General features: G+C 44.0%; 1 protein-coding gene across 2 annotated transcripts in view; it reads right to left on the bottom strand.

The window, feature by feature from the left end:
* The window catches only part of Cgnl1 (cingulin like 1), a 151,523-nt gene that overhangs the window by 32,157 nt on the left and 99,307 nt on the right, over positions 1–20,059 (bottom strand). The gene's annotated exons all lie outside the window — the stretch shown is intronic.

Below are 20,059 nucleotides of genomic sequence, written 5' to 3'. Positions count from 1 at the left end.
CTGTGCATGCACAAGGCCCTGGGTTCCAATTCTCAGTGACAAAAAAAAAAAAAAGAAAAGTAAACAAACAACAAGTTTCTCTGTGAACACAGCCACGCCCACTTGTACGCAAATGTGGCTGCCTTAAAACTACCATGGCAGAGACAGCCAGAAACCCAAAGAGGCTGTCACAAAGCCCAAAAGATTTGCCATCTGACTCTGTAGAGAAACTTGCCAGCTCTCGCCTGTGCTATGTGCTTTCCGTGGGCTCGCCACCATGTAACAAGCCTCATGGTGAGTGCTGCTCTCCTCAAGACGAGGAGATTGGGGCTCGGGTAGATTAAATTGCTCAAGATCACTTAGAAAGAACTGCACTCGGGAAGATGGAATCCAGAACCTGACTCAGCTCGACTTCCAATGTGTTCACTTTCCCGCCCTTTGTCATGGGCAGGGCCCTTAATAAAAGCTCACGATGGAGGATGGCTTGTGTGCACAGGTTTGTTAATGTCCAATATAAAACAAAATAGTCACGCTCAGAGCCATGCTCTAGGCGCTATCATCTGAAAGTGGCTCAAGCTGCACCCAATTCACAGTGGTGTAAGCTGTACTATCCTGATCTTAACCAATAAGAGAGTTTCAGAAACCAGAGCGTCTTTTTACAACCCCAAATGTTTCATTCTATACATCTGAGAAGACCCATTAGCACCAAGCAGCTGAGTTTACAGTAAGGTTAGGTGACATCGCTAGGAGTAAACTAAGGTGCCGGTGGCTGGAATTTCTCAGGATTACTTGGATACCATCTTCTAATGAAACCAGCAAGAGAATGCACCACAGAGACAAACACAGGAGAAAGGAAACGTTGTTGAAATCCAGAGGAATGATCTAAAGAATTCAATAGCCAATCACACTAGCCCATTCCTGTCCTAACTCTTTTGCCTTAAGAGGACACAACGCCAAAAGTATCAAGACAGGGTGGTACTGACATAGGACATAGAGATCAAGGAATACAACAGGAAATCCAGACATACACCCTTACATTTACTGTCAATCAGTTTCAACAGGATGTCAGAATCATTTAGTGGGGAACACATGGCCTTCAACTGCTGGATAGCCATACACAAAGGAATGGAGTAAGACTCTTTCCATACGTGACACAGAAAAATGAACTAAAAAATGCATCATAGATCTAAATGTAAAAGCTAAAACTATAAAATCCATGGAAGAAAAACACAGGATTCAATATCTGTGATCCCAAGTTAGGTGAAGACTTCCAAACTTCAACACCAAAAAGCACAATTGATAAAACAAAAAGGTACGAGGCTCCTTCAAATTCAAAACCTTATGTGCTACAAATGGTACCATCAGGATGCTGCCAAGATAACCCCTTCAGTGAGAGAAAATATTTACAAATCAAATGCTCAATAAAGGACACACATAAAAAAATATATAAAACATTCTTCAAATTAATAAAAAAGATAAATGAGTCATTTTAAATGGCCAAAAAGCCAATTAGATATCTTTGCAGAGAAGATTTACAAAAATCCAATAAGCACACGAAAAGATGCTAACATCATTAGTCATTAGAGAAGGGCAAATCAAAACCACAATGAAGTGCCAATTTACACCCACACAGAACAGCTATAATTAAGAAGACAAGAGCAAGTGCTGGGGAGGATGTAGAGAAAACTCTCGGACATTGCTAGGGGGGTATAAAGTTGTGTAGACACGTTAAAAAATAGTTTGATGGCTGCTCAAAATGTTAGAGTTATTGAGAGCCTGATAATTTCACTCATTGGTAAACACCTAACAGTTATAAAAATGAATGTTCCCCAAAAAACTTGTACATGAATGTTCATAGCATCATTATTCATAATATTCAAAAAGTGAAACAACCCCAAAGTCCATCAACAAATGAATGAATAAAAGAAAAAAAATAGGGCATGTTGGCATAGTATAGAGTAGAATATTATTTGACCACAAAGAAGAAAGAAATACTGATTGCATGCTACAACACAGATGAACCTTGAGAAGATTCTGCCTAGTGAAATGAGCCAGTCCCCCAAAAAATCCCATATGACATTTACATGAAATTTCTAGAATAGCAAATCTACAAAGATGGGAAAGGAGTTAAATGGTTGGCCAGGAGGAATATGGGGAGTGGGCAGGAGAGACTGCTAAGAGGTATGGGATTTCTTGAGTCAGGGGATGAAAATGTTCCAGCATGGCCTGTGGCGATGGTTGCACGACTCTGTGAACGTGCTAAGGACCACTAGGCTGTATGTCATGTGAATCATATCTTAATATAGCTGCTTAAAAAAAGGAAAGAGAGAAGGGGAGACCTGGAGACCACAGCAACGATGGCGTGGGGTTTGCTGCGCTCGTCCCAGTGGTTTGCTGAAGTGTTTGTGGGAGGAAACGCAGACCATAGATATCTGTCTGAACCTTTCAGTAAAGCAAAAAACACATCTGCAGTGGGTCTTTCACCTAGAAGACTCAGGAAAATGAAGATACCAACAACTAGACTGGTTGACCCTGGCTCTGGGTCTGACTAGCGCCCTGACATGCTAGATAAGGCCACTGGACCGTGTATGGATGTGCAGAATTTGGTGTGCAAGTTCATGGCTCAGCTCCCGGCTGGCAGGGATAATCCCAACCCCAACTTTCACAGAGGCACATGCTGAGCATAACTCCGGGGAGTTTGTGTGTATCACACACCGTTTGTGTGTGTCCACACACTTAGTCCTCTTGTGATCCTTTGTAAAGTGAATATGCTTTTCTCTATGTCTTCACGTTATGGTGAACCGCATTATGTTTACAAAGAACTTAGAAGCCTGTGTAGGCAAATCTTTCTAGAAGCACTCTCCTGTCCTGGCCCTCCCCCACCCCCTTCTCCACACACCCAGTTCACTATTTTATACAAAGTTCATAGAGCAAATTTCTTTTCCTGAAACCATATGTAATTTGCCTATAGCAGTCCTGGAATCAAAAAAGACAAATAAAACTACTGTCCCTTTGTTGGAGGCAAGTACTACCTGAGGCTCTTATCTATGAACTGCCAGCAAAAAAAAAAAAAAAAAAAAAAACTGGTCTAGAGCACCTCCCAGGCCTCTCCACTCTGAAATGCTTCAATCTAGGCATCTTCTTTTCCAAAAGCCACAGAACCACAGCATGATAGGGTGAGAAGAAAAAGCTACTCAGACAGAGGTCACCGGGCACAAACACTGAGACCCCACTCACAGTGCTGAGCCTGTGTTTCTGTGACGCTTTGATCTTAAGTCCTACGAGTCATAACAAGATTAGAGAGGATGTGCCATCGGAAAGGAAACCAAAGAGCATGCTTTTGATTTACTTAGCTACATCAGCCCCTTGTGATGCTTATTTTTAAAAGGATCCTGTGGATTTGCTTTTTAGCATTTCATTATTCACTCATACAGACGTCATAAATAGCTTAACAAAAATCAACTCTGATTCTTTTGCCACCCCAGGAAGTTGAAAACACTGTATTAGGTAATATTTACAGAGGCAAAAGTAGGAAATGTGTAATTTTCTATTGTTTTTCAAGACTGGACCATCACTAAAAGTCGAACTCAAATCATTTTTTTTTTTTTTTTCACCTATCAGGCAGCCAATGTCAAAAGATTTGACCATACTGAGCGTGGGTAGGATGAGGAGATGAGCACCCTCATCCATTGCTGGGAGAGCACCCTCATCCATTGCTGGGAGGATGAGAAACTGGGTAGGAACTCCAGTTTGGTAGTATATAATTGAAATTATAATGTACCTTCCTTTGGTCTCTTGTACTTTCTAGCACTTCATCCTACATGAATGCAAAATAGCATACATATGGCACTATGATAGCCAAAGACTGCCAACAGCCAAATGCCAATTCATCAGGCACTAAATAAGTTGCATGGGTTCAATGGTATTCTGTGGAGGTGGAGGGAAAAAATGAGAAAGTGAGGAATAAGACAGAATAGAGCACATAGTGCCATTCTGTGTGCACAAAATGAAGGTAAGGGGGGATAGATACATATCTACTGGGCTCCACTAGAGACTGGCTGTGAGGAAGAAACTGCAACTATGGAAAAAGTAGGGAGAAGTTCTCAATTGCAAACCATCTTGGAATTTTTGAACCATGGGAATTCAACATGTACATTTTCTTTTTCAACGCTGACCATCAATGGCCACAGGCACTTGGAGGACAACTCACCTCCTCAGCCAAGTTCTCACCTCCTCCAGCCTCTGAAACCCCTTCCTGGCCGATTCACAAGCACTTCTGGGCCACGAAAGATAGCGGAGCCCTGGAGCAGCTGTACAAACAGAGCAGAGCGCCAACTCTCCCACGCTCGTTTACATAGTTAAGCAATTCCTTTTCACCACATATAGCTGGGAGAGTAGAAAAGGCCCAGATGGCCCAGGACTTGCAATTGCATGAGTGATTCTCCGGCTTTTCCACCCAACCAATCCTCAAGTAGAGAAGTCCAACATAGGGTGAGAGAAATCCCAAGGGCTGTGAAAAACTGCTTTCAATACTCAGTTTTTCCACTAAAAATGTCTGTAAGTCTTGCATTTGACAACTAACATTTTTCATTTTACACCATGTCTCTTTTTATATTAAAAATACTGTAAGCTTGGTATTCCTGGAAGGTGCAGCTTTTGTCCTGTGACTTTGCCAAGCACCCTCCTCTGCACACAAACATGCATCACAGGCTAAGCAACAACCATAAATCATCTCCAGAATAGAATTTTCACCTTTACTTAAAAAAATGCATAGCACACCTGTAATCCCACCAGCTCGGGAGGCTGAGGCAGGTGGCTCCCAAATTCAAAGCCAGCCTCAGCAACTTAGTGAGGCCCTATCTCAAAATAAAAAAATAGAAAAGCTGTGGATGTTGTTCAGTGGTTAGTGCCTCTAGTACCAATAGTATCTAACAGCGTAGAGGAGGGAACAGAGGCTTTGCAGTTGGCCATATCAGATTCAAACTCAGAAAAGTGCCGCTTGCTAAGGTCTTCCATTGGACCTGGCCTCACAGAGCCCATTTCCTCATCTGTAAAAGGGGATGAAGCACCTACCCAGCACATTAGTGTCAGTATCTGGTTAAGTGAGGCGACTGCTCTTGCAGGTGTGTTATTATGGTTGGTAGACCAACAAAACCTATATCTGTTTCCCAAAAGGGAGGGACTATGCACAGCTTAGCCACTGTGCTTGTCCATCACCATGCTTGGCTTCAGGCCATGACCTGCATATTTTTACCAGCTACAAATGAAGCCTACTCTTCTCAAAAGAGACCATGAAGATGGTCTCAGAGTCTTTCCAGATCAACTGCGCAAAGATGACCCCCATTTTATTTCAAGGAAAAAGTCAGTTTCCTTGGCTGGCTAATTCATTAAAAATTTAAGCCCTTTCCCAATCAATTGGGAAATTGATAGCAACTAAGAAAACAATTCTTCCCAAAGAGGAATATTTTAATATGTTGAATTGCTAAATTTCTACTACTTTTAAAATACTTAATTTTTAATCACGTGCTCCAATTACTAATTTAAAAGGAGGGGGAAAAAAGAATATTTACTTGAATCACACAAACAAAAAGAACAAAACTACACTCTTTACCAGATACAAATAATGACCTGTTTAACAGCTCTTGTGATTAATGCCCACGTTGAGAAATATTCACACTGTCCCTGTAACAGGGGATATTCTACTCATAACAAACACAAAATCTCCAAACATCACCAACAGTGGCCCTTTCCGAGTGTTTTGCCTGGTCAGAACACTTTGTAGAGCACAAATCTGACATCTGACAGTCTCGCTCCTGACGGAGAACAAGTCACCACGACGGGCCGCCTGGCTCATCCTCGTACAGACCCAACACACAGACATATCAGGTTTTACTAATTAACAAGGCCTCTGCCATGGCCAGCTTTTGTTTCTTTTCTGTCTCCCTTTTTCTGCTGAATGAGTGAAAACAGCTGAGGCGTGGAGACCAGGAAGGCCAGGGAGTGGAATGTTGGTTTGTCAGTTCCATCTCGCTGGCCACCCCACGCTCCAGTGTGTTGAGGTTGCAGGATCCCAGCTGAGAGGTACCGAAGTGTCCCAGGTCAGCTCATTTGTTAGAGGGTTACTGTCTTTTCCCCAACACAACTGTGCAAGTCCACTCCCGACTGCACAAGGAGGGTCTAAGTCACCAATAATAAGTCCCTTCCTTACTTGGAGACAATAGGAAACCACACTCCTTGTGTTGTGCCTTCAGCTTCTCCCCAGCTGAGCAACAGTAACTTCTTTAGGTATAGAAACACATATATTTTGGTCATAAGGAGCTCCCTTCAGCCCTTTCCCTAGTCATCTGTAATTTCAGTGGCCTACAGTTTCTAATCTGGAACTTCTCAAATTCAAATGAACATAGGAATAACCTGGGAATTTCAATAACACACTTCTTCTGCTCAAGAAGCCTGAAGCAGGCCCAGCGCTGCATTTCTGACCAGCTCCCAGGTGATGATAATGGTGCTGGTCTGCAGATCCCACCGTGGCCCAAGATCTAAGCCACTCAGACACTGCTCAGACTCTGGAAGGGGTGTGGGCTCAGCTCCCAAATAGTCAAGTCCTTCATGCTTCTTAGCGCAACTCTAAGACGGGAGTAAGTGTGATGAAAGGAAGTGACAAATAAGTTAAGGGTGCTCATTACCAAATCCTCAAATATCTTCAAGGAAGAGTCAATTCCAAAGCCAAGAATAGATAATATTCAATTTCATTTTGCTAAAAGATGCACCCTGCAACCTATTGCATGATTACTTTAGGAGTCATTGAACTTCCATCTGCCCTCAGTTTCCTCCTAACATGAAAGGGTCAGTCTAGTTAACTTCAATGTCCCTGGTAGCTCTAACAGTGTAGGATTCTAGAATGAACCTGAAGAAATCGGGCCATATTAGGCAATCATGGAATTAAGTAAATGAAGAAGTGCAGAGGTTTCACTCCTACAACATCACATTAGTGTGTTATTTCCAAAGGCTGTCAGCTTATCCAGGGCATTTGTGTCAGCATCCCTGAGTACAATAGCCACCACCTAGAGCGGAGGACCATATCTAATGAAGGAAACTTCCTGCCAATAAGGCAGAACAAAGTGGTACTAGCTAATTCTCTCTCTGCAGTCACTAACTTACCATAACTCAAGGCTAAACAGACAATGTTTCACGAAATTTTTATTTACATCCTGTGTTTTTGTTGCTTTGCTGATATTCTTCCTGTGTATGGAACTGCCTAAAACTCCCTTTTATCATATTTGATTACTCAGTTTTTTTTCTGCAGTAGCTCAATAATTACGACACTTAAAATATAATTAACCTCCTTTACAAAGTGAAATAAGTTAATATGGCTTCCCTTTAAATTATCAAGAAGACAGCAAGATTCACAGAGTGGTCTGCAACTCAGACACAGGTCCAAAATAAAAGTTGTGATAATAAAATCCTCATACTTACTCACAAAATGCATTTCACATAGGTTCTCATGAGAGCCACACAATAAATTGGAGATACTCAAAATGGGAATAAAAACATCTATGATAAAATGCTCTGCATTAAATTAGGGAAAATAGTGATTTTCCCAAAAGGCAACATGCGTAACAGTTCAGGCCTCAACATACAGTTTGATTCTGTTCAAATGAAATGTCCAGAATAGGCAAGTCCAGAGAGACAGAAAAAAGACTGGCGGTTGACAAAGGATGTGGGGAGAGGGAATTCAGATGACAGGACTTCATCTGAGAGTGATGGAAATGTCTTAGAATTAGACAGTGGTAATGGTTACTCAAAATGTTAATCAATAAACACTGAATTATATGGAAATGGTGAATTTTTGTGTTATGTGAATGTTATCAAGAAAAAGAAGGGGGGGGGGAAGCTCAGGCCTGGGCATCAATAGACCTGAATTGGCCTTGCTTCTTCTTCTCAGAGCCTCAGTTGTCTGAAAAAATGAACCCCAAGACATTATACAAAGCACTTAGCATTGCTTCAGGCACAGAGTAAGAGCTCTGTTGAGGATGGCTATACATTCAAGTCAGGCAGGCCAAAGCCACACAACCAGCACTTGAACCCAGCTCTCTGGCTCCACATGGGACCTCTGCGAGTTGCTACTAGGTTCTTCCAAAGCGGGGAGGGCAACACCCATCCCCCACTTAGCCATGGAAGGGAAAAGAAGAATCCAAACCTGCCAACTGGGAGCTTTAGCTAACTAAGCCCACACTCACTAGACTGCATGCAGGGGCTTCTCTAAAACACAGCTCAGAGTTCTATACTTCTAACTGCACGGTGGCCTTTTATTTTAACACCACCCCTTTTAAAAATTTTACAAAACATTTCTCAGTCTCCCTGGGTCCTCTCACTCTCTTGGACATAAAAGAACTTATGTCATATTGTTAAGACCCCCCACACACATGAAGGCTAGTCTAATGTGACCCTGTGACCAGCATGTGAAATTTATGTTTGTACCCAACACCCCCCTGGCTGTGCTGTCAACCTTCAAGGAGCTGCTGAGCAGAAAGGGACTCCACCCAGACAATCCCATGCTCCAGAGTTTTATGTCACTGGGAAAAAAAAAAAACGGGGGTGGGGGGTGGGGGGGTGGAGACAGGAAAATAGCAGGGGTTAGACTCTCAATTAGATTAATTTGGTCACAGAAAGACCACATGTCCTTACAAATGGTTGCAAACCAGCTCACGCTGTCAGGACACACATGTTGGACGGGTCCAACAGGATTTTTTTAAAAGAAGATAAACAAGAGGGTTTTCCCGAGCATTGCCTCCTGGGGAGGTGTAGAAAGCCCTCCAAGACAAACCCAAGGCTGGATCAGGAAGCTCACAGGTGTTAAGCAAAGCCACAGTTCTGCACTGTTCCCCTTCCCAGAAATTTTGTTTTTTATGAAAACTGATCCTTCCACTTTTCCATTTTGCTGCTACCATGTGTTCACAAATGCTGAGAGGATCAAACCTCAACTGTAAAAAATATGCAATTTTAAAAAACTTAAATAAAAATGCTTAGAACAAGAATGTCAATCTGATGGCCAATCTCATGAGTGCCTCTTTGCACCCTCACACTGGAGCAAATTACCATGTAGAAAATGACTGCCTTTTCCCTTTGTCCCTCTACCAGCATGGCTCAAAAACAATGCCAACCAGGACTGGAGGGTGGGAAGGACTGGCATGGCCTTGGGGGGCAAAAGACTAATACTCTTGTCCAGCATGGACACGATTCCTACCACCCCCAGGTGGAGCACAGGAGACCCCTGCAAAGCCTGCATTTGGCTCTCTGCAGGCCACTCTGGGGTCAGCAGCCAGTGTCACCTGACTGGCAGGCAAAACAGGGCCAGAAACAGAAACGTCCTGATCCAGGTGTGCTCATCTGCGCACTCTGAAGTTTTGCCCATGTAAAAATTCCTCTCAACTGCAGTTTGGTTTTCTTAGAAACAGGAGTAGAGTTTATGAATCTATTCATTGCACAGATCATGAAAAATGAAGGAACAGAGTGACGTGTGTCAAAGTACCACTTACGGTAGAAAGAGCAAAAAGGGTCCAGGAAGGAATTGTGATGCCCATCCAGAAGTTACAGAGTAGAATCAGACTTCCTTCTAGGCAGAGACTTTGCGACTTTCATCTGTTTTTCTCCTTGGACCAATTATCTCCCAGCCATGCTATGGGCACAACTCTCACAAAGTCACTCCTTTTCTGAGTGAAGAATAAAATGTCACCTTTCTCTTCTGAAGAACTGGGAAAGGCAGAGGGGTGGAGCAACCAAGTCCATCAAACACCAGGGTCATTCTAGCATGGGCTACTCTATTGTTACTGTGACAAAATACCTGAGAGAGTCAGCTTAGAAGAGGAAAGATTTAGTTTGGCTCAGGGTCTCAGGATCTCAGTGGATAGTTATCTGACTCCATTGTTTCTGGGCCTGTGGTGAGCAGAACATAATGACAAAAGTGCATGGCAGACCAAAGCTGTTCACCTCATGGCAGCCAGAACACAGAGGGGAAGAACAAGATGTAGTCCCCAAGGGCATGACACAAGTAACTATTCCCTTCAACGAGGTTCCACCTCTTACAGTTTCTGTAACAACTCCCATCTGGAGTGCCTTGCATGTCAACCAGAATGCCCCATGAATCACCCGGGGCATTAGTGCACTCCCCAAATATTTCCATTCTCCCCTCCAGTCACAAGTATTCCCCGCCCTCTTTATGTCAGGTGTGACCATATGACCAGTTTGGTCAATGACTGGTGAGAAGTGGCATGCGTCATATCCACGTTCATACTCCAAGAGCCCAGCAGTGGTTCATCGTGTCCATTCCCACTGCTGGAGAGATCACAACACCTGGGTTCTCTAGAGACTCTCTGATGAGTCAGGTAACCCACCCTCACCCCACCCTGGAAATGTAGCATGCACAAGAAATAAGCTTTTCTTCATGTTAAGCTACTGAGATGTAGAGCTGCTTATTATTGCAGCATAACCTAGCTGAGCACATCACATAAAGACCTACCTCTTGCAGGTTCAGCCTGCCCACCTCAAGTCTACAGGGAACAAAATCTCTGGTACTTCATAAGCTGCATTCCCACAAACCAATGTAACTGTAATGAGGAAGCATGGGCTTCCAGAGTCAGATTCGGGTTCCTGACTGACCTATCAGTCACGTGACACTAAGCCAATCAATTACCCTTCATGAGCCATTGTCTCCTCAGTTTTGAAATGGCATGCAGGTCATGATGAGGTTGAGATTTAACATGTGTAAAGTACGAAGCATTTGGACAGGAATGTAGGACACACTAACGAAACTGTAGCGATTATTGGTGACTCTCACCATTATTAGTACCCTGTTTTTATCATGTAACAGCTATGAAGTAGAGCCTCTGTTTTCTGCTCTGTATTATGGGGAAGTTATGTCCATTCCAGGTGGTGCTACCAGGGCTCATGTCTCTGTGCAGGGACCCAGCACAATGCTAGGCACAGGTAGCAGCTGCTCAGTAACTGTGGATACCTCACCCTCTCCCTATTAAGCCCTTTATCCAGCCTGTCCTGAGCAAGCCTGTGTCACTCAGCTTTCTATTACTGTGAGAAAAACCTGAGAAAATCAACTCAAAGGAGGAAAGGTTTATTTTGACCCAGTTTCAGAGATTTGGGTCCATTATCCTTCAAGTAAGCCCAGGCTCCTAATGTTTCTACCACCTCCCAAAAGTGCCACCAGCTGAGGACCAAACCTTCAATACACGAGCCTTCAGGGAATATCTAGATACAAATTGTAGCAGAGGCAAGGATGACCCAAGGGCTGATGAAATTGAAGTACCCACCCTGCACATGTGGAGGAACCCAGTCCTTAACTGGCCTTTGGCTCTGGGCTCCAGATTGCCCTCCAGGCCCAGCTGAAGGGAGTCTCCTCCCCAGCCCCAAGCCACATCACTGGCTGCCAGTTACTGAACCACAAGCACTGAACCTACCAAGTGACTTGGACCTTAGGGGCCCTGCACACCAGCCTGCCCACAGTAGTAGCCTGCCCACCTGCAGTAGCCCAGGTGACCCACTGGGTTTGGGAAATGCTTTTGGATATTATTTGCAGAGATCTAACCCATCCCTGGGACCAGGTTTGCAGGAGTGGGGAGGTCCCTTGCCAGGGCTCCTATTGACTTACTGTTGAGGATCCAGGGAGCCTGGCCCCATCCCAGGCCTAGCTTTGACAATTACGGTACAGTGAGTCTCTGAGAAGAAACAGACCTCACATCTAGAAAAATCTGCCATTTGCCACAAAATCTCTGGTCAAACACTAAAGGCATCCCAAACTGTTCATCCTTGGGCAGGAGCTTAACAAGGTACTGTCACTGTACTGAAACCTCCTAACAGTTCCCACACCTCTGAAAGTGGCCCTAAATGGAGGAATACTAGTGGCTGCATAGAAGCCCATGTCCTGAACCCACGGCAGCCCCGGGGACTATCTGACTTGAGCCAATCACAACTCACTGAGCCTCATTTCCACAGCCACAAAATGTCAGAAAAGGGAACCTAATTAAGGACTTCAGTGCCCACCACTGATTGTCTACGCTCACTGAATACACGAGTTAAATAAGGCATGGCGCCATTCTTGGAGACTTAAAAATCCCACAGGACAGTTAAACATGTCCACAAGTGGAAAAGAAGCAATCGCCAGCTAAAGAGACACTCATGGGCAATAGAATCTAGTGGTCTCCAAAGTCACGGTCATCGGTGTGATTAAGAAGATGGTGTCTGCATGTCAGAGAAAGGTTCTTTCCTCTCTCTGACCTATCAAAGTTTCCATTTCTGTAGGTGAGCTAACATAGACCTGGGGACTCAAATGACTCACTCAAAGTCAGAAATGCCAGATTGTTTTTTTTTACATTCAAACCCTAATTGGAATCTCCCATACTCCCTTCCATCTTCTCACCATCTCTCTGACAGAGGAGAAGCCATCCTACCTGGTCTTCTTTAGGTAAACCTTCCAAGGTCTGTCCTCGTTCCCTGGGATGTAGTACCAGGTATTCTCTCAGCATAGGGCTTGAAACCACAGTGATGCTGCCTGGGAGGGTCTGGTCTTACTTCATCCTGATTGCCAACTGACTCCAACTAAAATCCTCAGATCCCTCATTAGACTGTGCCTGCGTGAAGGCCAAAGATGAAACCTGGGGCTAGAACTAAAGTCCACCAACTAAACAAAGTTTCGGCCACATCCAGTTTCCAGACCTACCCACATCCATTAGACCCTTCCCAGGACTTCTCCTTCAAAACTAATACTACAAGAACCACGTGTCACTGCTGGGGTCCTGCCCACATCCCTTCCATGGCTACCAGTCCCTTCCTTCTTTCCTCACCATCTAGGTAGATCCCAAACCCCTCTGGCCTGCATTCACTTCTCTAGATTCTAGAGATCACCTCTTGTCCCAATCCCAATGCCACTAAGTAATACCTTGGCCTCCAGGACAAATAAGACAATACTATTTTCCTTTAAACCTTCTTCCCTTCCTACACTGCTTCTCCCCAATTTTAGCTATCACCCCACCCCATCCCATGCCAGGGGAACTGAACAAGAAGCCCAAGTGAACTGCTGGTGGCTCCACCAAGGACACAGCCCTGGGCCAAGCAAGCACAGCATCCACTGAGCATTTACCGTATGTCAGGCATCATGCCAAGCGCTGTCTTTGGGTCATCTCATTTAATTCTTAAGTTCCCTCCACTAAGGGAGGCACCGTTATTAACTATTGTTATTCTTTGCTTACATGTGAAGAAATGGAAGCACTGAGAAGTTATGTCACTTGCTTAAGTAGTTACTAAGCCAGTAAGCAAACGAGCCAGGATGTAACCATGGGTAGCCTGACTCCAGAGCCAGATGGTGAGCCCCTCTGGGTGGGCCTGCTGGTGTGGACCCAGCCTTGCTCAGCACCCGACACATGGTGCACTCACAGTCCAAATTTATTGAATTATTTAGCTTGATATAGGTTTTAAGCATCTGGTGTTATGGCTTAGATATGAGGTGTCCCCCAAGAGCTCATGTGTGAGACAATGCAAGAAAGTTAAGAGGTGGGCTGGGGATGTGGCTCAAGCGGTAGCGCGCTCGCCTGGCATGCGTGCGGCCCGGGTTCGATCCTCAGCACCACATACAAGCAAAGATGTTGTATCCGCCGATAACTAAAAAATAAATATTAAAAATTCTCTCTCTCTCTCTCTCCTCTCTCACTCTTTCTTAAAAAAAAAAAAAAAAAAAAAAAAAAGTTAAGAGGTGAAATGATTAGGTTATGAGCACCTTAACCTAATCAGGATGTTAATCCTCCCAGTAGGAGTTAACTAAGTGGTATTTCCTATAAAATTTTTCCCATCAGGTTTTTTGGTCACAGCAGTGAAAAAGCTGACTAAGACACTAGGTATATAATATTGAACAAGCACACACACTATCATATACTGTGTTTATGTATGTGTGCGTATATATGCATATGTGTATGTATATCTGTATATAAATATATATAAATAAATATAGCAAGACAAAATGTTTTAGCTGTGTCATGGACTAAATCTACTTCTGTTAGTTGGCCTGAAAATCCAACCCCAATTTATAACAATGTCTCTATGAGAAAATTCTGTCAACTTCCAAACACCCTACATAAAAATAAATTGTTAGCACCCTCTGTTCCTAAATTGAGTACTCAATTAGCAGATTCCTTCATTAGGAAGTTATTTACCTCTGCATTACTAAAAAGAAAGACTGAAGGCTACCTCACTTTGTTGTCTCTTGGCCTCCAAAAACACTCTGGATTTCAGAGAAATGTGTGAATTGAACATTCCACACCTTTTTCTTTTTCTTTTTTTTTTTTAAACAAAGGCTTCATTCTCAAACCAAATTTTCACAAAACAGGATAGTTCTCTGGGAAGCACAAAGGCTTGCTAAACCTGATGAGTGATTGCCTCAGTTAATGAGTCCTCGGTTCTCTGAGTTGGTGGAGTCTTCATCTTGGAAGGAGCCTGTCATTTGTTCTAGCCACGCATTTTCCAGATGAGTGTTCTAGCCACTCCATTTCCTGAAGAGATTAAGTGGCTTGTTCAAAGTCACACAGTGAAATTCCAGCCACTGCAGGAACTTGATGGCCTTACCTCAGACTGGACTCCCTGGCCAGGCATTATCTGTTAACCTAAAAAGCAGTTCCCATGCTCGATGACCCAACCACAGCAGCTGAACTCCCGCCTCCTCCACCCGCACTGCCTGGGAGCCCAGGGAGTCCTTCTGCTTATCAGGCTCCAGAAAAACAGATTTTCTCTTTGCTTTCTGCTGCTGATAGTGGCTGCCAGCCAAGGGGAAAGGGTGTGAAGAAAAACATCTTACATTTCCTTCTCAACTTGAAAGAGGCATTCCCCGTACCCACCTCCAGCCCAGGTTCCCACCTACTCAACTCTAGAAAACCAGGATCTGACATAGAGAGTGTCCAACACACACCTCACCTCCCAGCCCATTCACAGGGCGTCTTCCAGAATGATCTTGCCAGGGCAGCACTTCTACCATGACAGCTCAGAGCCCAGGATGACTCCTAGCATATAATAAATTGAATCTCAGTGCCTGCCAACCTGACCTCTAAAACCTTCCTGGATCAACTTCAATCTACCTCTTTGACTGATCTTGCCTCAGTCTTCCCTTCAAGACCTGATTCAGATAATTCCTCTCTGTACAGTGTGTCAGGCTCAGTCTCAACTATACAGTTCCCAGAACAAGAACCATATAATCTAGAATTCTTCCCAAGAGTATTGCAAGAATAAAAAGTACTGTGGCAGAGTCTTTGAAAGGTAGGTTGTGACCTGGCCATATAATTCTGAAAAATTCTTAAAGTGGAGTCCTTTCTTAGAGAATCACAATCTACACTTTGCCTATGTAAAGGCTTTGGGAAGTTGTATAATATAAACAGCCACTTAACTTTATCCCAGGATTCAAAATTTATCTCAGATCTACCCTCCTTCCTCCACCTCCAGCACCTCCACACCAGTCCAGGTCACGGGCATCTTTCTCCTGGATGATAGTGTCAGCTTTCACCGGTCTCATCCCCTCTTCTGCCCTCTCTAACCCATTCCCTACACACAAGGGCAGAACATTATTTTGAATTCCAAACCAGATCATGTCATCCACTGCTTAAATGTTTCAACAGCTTTTTTTTGTACTCTTAAGGATCAAGGCAAAAATAAACCAAACAAACCTCCCTAACTCTGTCCACAGGGCCAACAGAGTCCACCAACCTTTCCAGCCCCATTTCATACTATATTCCTCCTCCTCACCCATCCTGTCCTTCCATTGGCTGTGAGGTTTCTGATTTCCCTACTACATTATTCTCCCTCCCGCCACAAGACCTTTGTACATATGCCCGCAAGACTCTGCTTCTACCTCTCTACAGCATTAGCTCCTATTCAGCTTTGGAGTCACTTCCTAAAGGGGACCATTCATGACCACCAGACTAGCCTTTCTTTTCCCTAAGCCTTGTCACAGTTGCAAATTTTTATTTACTTGTAGAGTTTTTTTTAACACTTATATTCTCTTCCACTCTAACCCTTTTGAAGACAGAGAGCACAGGTCAATTTTTGCTCACTAGTCTGAATACAGAATCTGGACCCAAGTAAATACTTTTGAAAAGAACTGTTGCACCAATTGGTCTGAAGTGTGAGCAACTGTGGTGAAAAAGTGTAACACACTGCACTGTGTTCCATGACCCAGAGATGATCCTGGTGCACGTGAGAGGAGGTGAGGGAGCCTTTCCTCTACCTGGGCAGAAGAGCTACACTGGGAAGGGAAGGGAGCTGCAGGCAAGAAAAAAGCACAGCAAGATGCAGAAGCGTGTGCAGATGCCCGCTTTCTAGCTCATTCCATTTTACCTCTAGACCATCCCCATCTCCAATCCTCAAGGGCAGAGAGAAGGTTGCCCCTCTTTCTAAATGGAGCTGAAGGCACTGGGAGCATGAAATGTCCCTAATGTGAAGACCCTCTCTACTGCTGAGCTTCTTCCCCATAGGGCCCGTGAGGTCACACCTCCATGTGGTGCTAACCTGTACCTTTGCTGTACAGCACACGGGCTCCTCTGAAGCTTTGAGAATCAAGTCGCCATTGGCAGATTCTGTAGGGCTGGCCTCTCTGCCACCCACAAGCTCCATGCCTGGGGGACCACCCCATTTCTGGAAACAGTAGACCTCTCTTTAACCCCACTCTGTGGTCAGCTGTCCCCGATGATTTTCCTATTAATGACACATACTAAGCCTAGAGTTAAAGAGGGTTGGGTTACTCATGACCTATTCTGGGGGCTTTCCCATTACTGGGTAAACGTTTAAGCTTGTGAGTGTGCCTTCATTCTTCTTTCCCATCTGAAACAGGGAGATACAAGTTAGGCACTTTTCCTAGAATGTGTTTTAACCTAGAGGAGCCCTTTCAGGACTGTCCCACCCTTCCCCCTTGCCAGAGACCCCCCCTCCAACCTAACCAGGCCTGTTCTTTGTTTCACAAAACAAACAGCCAGTTCCGCCTGCCAGGGCAGACAAGGTGCACTCAGGAGCAAACAAAGAGGTCCTCTTGCCCAAGGTGTTCTTTCCTGTTGGACTGATGCTGTCACTGGTGCCCTTTGTTTGAAGCCACCAAATGCACCAGGCACCCACAGGGACTGCCAGAAGCTCCCTGGGGCCTGCATTGGCTGATAATATCACTCCCCAACCTTCTATTTCCACAGCCATCCTCACACCATCAAACACAGTAGGATACAGGCTCAAGGGCTGCCAGAGAGCATGGGCCTCCTATTCTGGAGTCTGCTGCTCAGTTCTGACTCTACGGAAAGTACATCCAAACACTGAGGCCACAGAACAGTCACTATGCTGGACCCCTCACCCTTCTCTCCTCTGACCAAGAGCATCCATCTGCTGGGACCCATAATGTACCAGATACTGTGCTACCAACAATCTTGAACGTATCATCTTGTTTAACCCTCATCAAAAGTTCAGTGGGGAAGGCTCTGTTATGATCTCCATTTTACTGATAAGTGAGGACTCAGAACAGATAAGCAACATGCTCCGAATCATTAGGCAGGATGCTGAGTCTCACCCCAGAACACGTTTTCATACTGTGATACGAGATACTATGATGTTCAATAACATGCTGATAATTAGCTATTTGGCCACTGACCTTTTCTCTTAAAGGCCTTGATAACTCCTTTCTAAAACAGACATGGTAAAAGGCAGAAGCCTATGCTAGAACCAAATACTGGGCTCAGCACAACTCTCAATCTGTTCTGCCAATAATTCTGTCGGCACCTATGATTTTCTTGGAAAATGTCACATTTTGAGTTCAAAATCCCACAAAAAAAGGGGGGCTGGAGTTGTGGCTCAGCAGTAGAGCGCTTGCCTAGCACACGTGAGGCACTGGGTTAGATCCTTAGCCCCACACAAAAATAAATACATAAAATAAAAGTATTGGGTCCATCTACAACTGAAAAGAATTTTTTTTTTAAATAGATCCCACAAAGAAGAAAAGGCAATTTGGGTTTTGTTTTAATTCAACAAGTAAATGTGAACCCATCAATTACACTCTAGAATAACCCTGTGAACATTTTCCCTGAAAAGACATACTTCCCTCCTTCGTCTGTCACTCCTTTATCTTATCGCTTTTCCCCAGAGTTCAGGAGGCTCCATTTCAGAGTCACCCCTGGTTATCAGTTTTGCTTTCACAAGCAACATTTATCTGCATTGCTAAGACATTCTTGGCCTTCTGGAAATATGCTTTCATTTTTCTTGTCAATTAGTTGCTTTATGCGCTTCCAAAGTTATGCTTTTATATGAAAATAGATGCCTTCCCAATTCCCTCATCCTTCACATGGCATTAAATGAACTTGCAATGGATCTGGGACACTAATACTTTATTACAGTGGATCTATATCAGAGAAAGTTCTGCTGGTCACAATCCAAGTCAAGGGAAACACCTCCCAAGACAGCACAGATTTGTCCAGTGTTCTTCCTTGGTGTTTAGAAGCACCTCCCTCCCAAAGTTATCCATCCAATTTTTAATATGCAGAACCTAAAGAGAGTAGGGGGCAATGCTTTTGCATTTTCCCAGCTAGACTGAGAGTCCCTGGGGCTCATGTTTATCATCATTCTTTCTCTCTCCCCTTGGGGGTACTCCTAGGTCAAAAGGGCAAAGGTTGCTTTTGAGAGTCATTGCAGGTATAAAACCAGAAGTTCAGGTTTCACAAGAAATTTGATTTTAAAGGAACAAGGCGGAGGTAATAGGCATGAGGAATTCTTGACAGAGAAGGGAGGCCTTCCCATCCAAAAGGACCAAGCACACTTGAGACCAGGGAGTGTCAAAGGCTTCAGTCCCTGCATTTTACAATCCATAAGGAAACTGGTGATAAGACCAGCACCAACTGGAAGCCCTTGGTGGTAACGAGCTGACTGAGAAAGCAAGAAGGGTACCTAACCACAAAATGCAAGCAAGGTGCTAACAGTTGGTTTCTGGGTTACACATGCAAAGTATTTCAGTGAATGCAAAGGAAAAGCTTCCTACAGGAACTACTGAAGACATCCATAGTTTAAGGACCCATGGCCAAATTACGAGAACCAACTGTCTATCCTACAAAGCCCTCAGAAAGATGGTTTAATAAATAAATAAATAAATAAAGGCCTTCTTTCAAGCAGTTGCTAGTAGAGGTGATGACAACTACCTCCACCGCGCCTGTCATACAAGCAACAGGTGGTAAGTCCTTAAAAAGGGGCAAAGAAAAAAGCTATTGCATGCAGAGGAGAAGAGGAGATACCTTTTGGCTTTACATCTCACATCATACACGAAGCACATGGAGATATTTAGAGGGATGGCAGACACCAGTGTCTGAGCTCATGCCTAGACAACTCAAATTTCCAGGGAACACCCTTGGCCCAAATCTGCTGGACAGGATGCCAGCTGAATACTGTGCACCATCACAAGTGGCTGGGGTTCAGGAACGAACAGAAACACAGCATGCAGCTATTCTGGAATGGAAAATCGAATACACCAGTCTGCAATTAGTTTAAAATGAAGAATAGGGACCATTTAGCTCAACAGAGGAAGAACAGAAAGTTCATAGGATTAGGTCCTTTCCCAAAATAAAATCCATTCCTCCTCAGGCTTTCACATTTTCTGTTTTTAATGGCCCAATGATATAGGAGCTTATTATAAGCCACTCACAAGGGCGTTAAATGCTGAATCCAGGTGCAGAGAGAGAAACAAAGGACAAAGAACAGAGGTGATGGCAAAGATGGACTCTTTCACACCCAGAAATTCAACAGAACCATAGCAGAGACCTGAAGACAAGTAGAGAAGGAAGAGAATTCCACACCTTTGTACTTTCATCATAAATAAAACTTCTTGGCCTCCAGTTAGGAATAAAGATCCTCCTCAACTCCCCATTCTCACTCACACACTATCCAGTTACAAATGCTCATTCAGTGGCTACGCCTTGAAAACAAAATGCCTCCAGACTAGTCGATAAATGTAACATTTTTAAATGGTAAGAGCACAGGCACATAAAATTGATGGCATTTGGAGCCTCCATTCCTTGCC

The sequence above is a fragment of the Callospermophilus lateralis genome, chromosome 3 (genome assembly GCF_048772815.1).
Source record: "Callospermophilus lateralis isolate mCalLat2 chromosome 3, mCalLat2.hap1, whole genome shotgun sequence".
In the NCBI taxonomy this organism is placed as follows: Eukaryota; Metazoa; Chordata; class Mammalia; order Rodentia; family Sciuridae; genus Callospermophilus; species Callospermophilus lateralis.
This window is presented reverse-complemented; position numbering and strand designations above follow the sequence as displayed.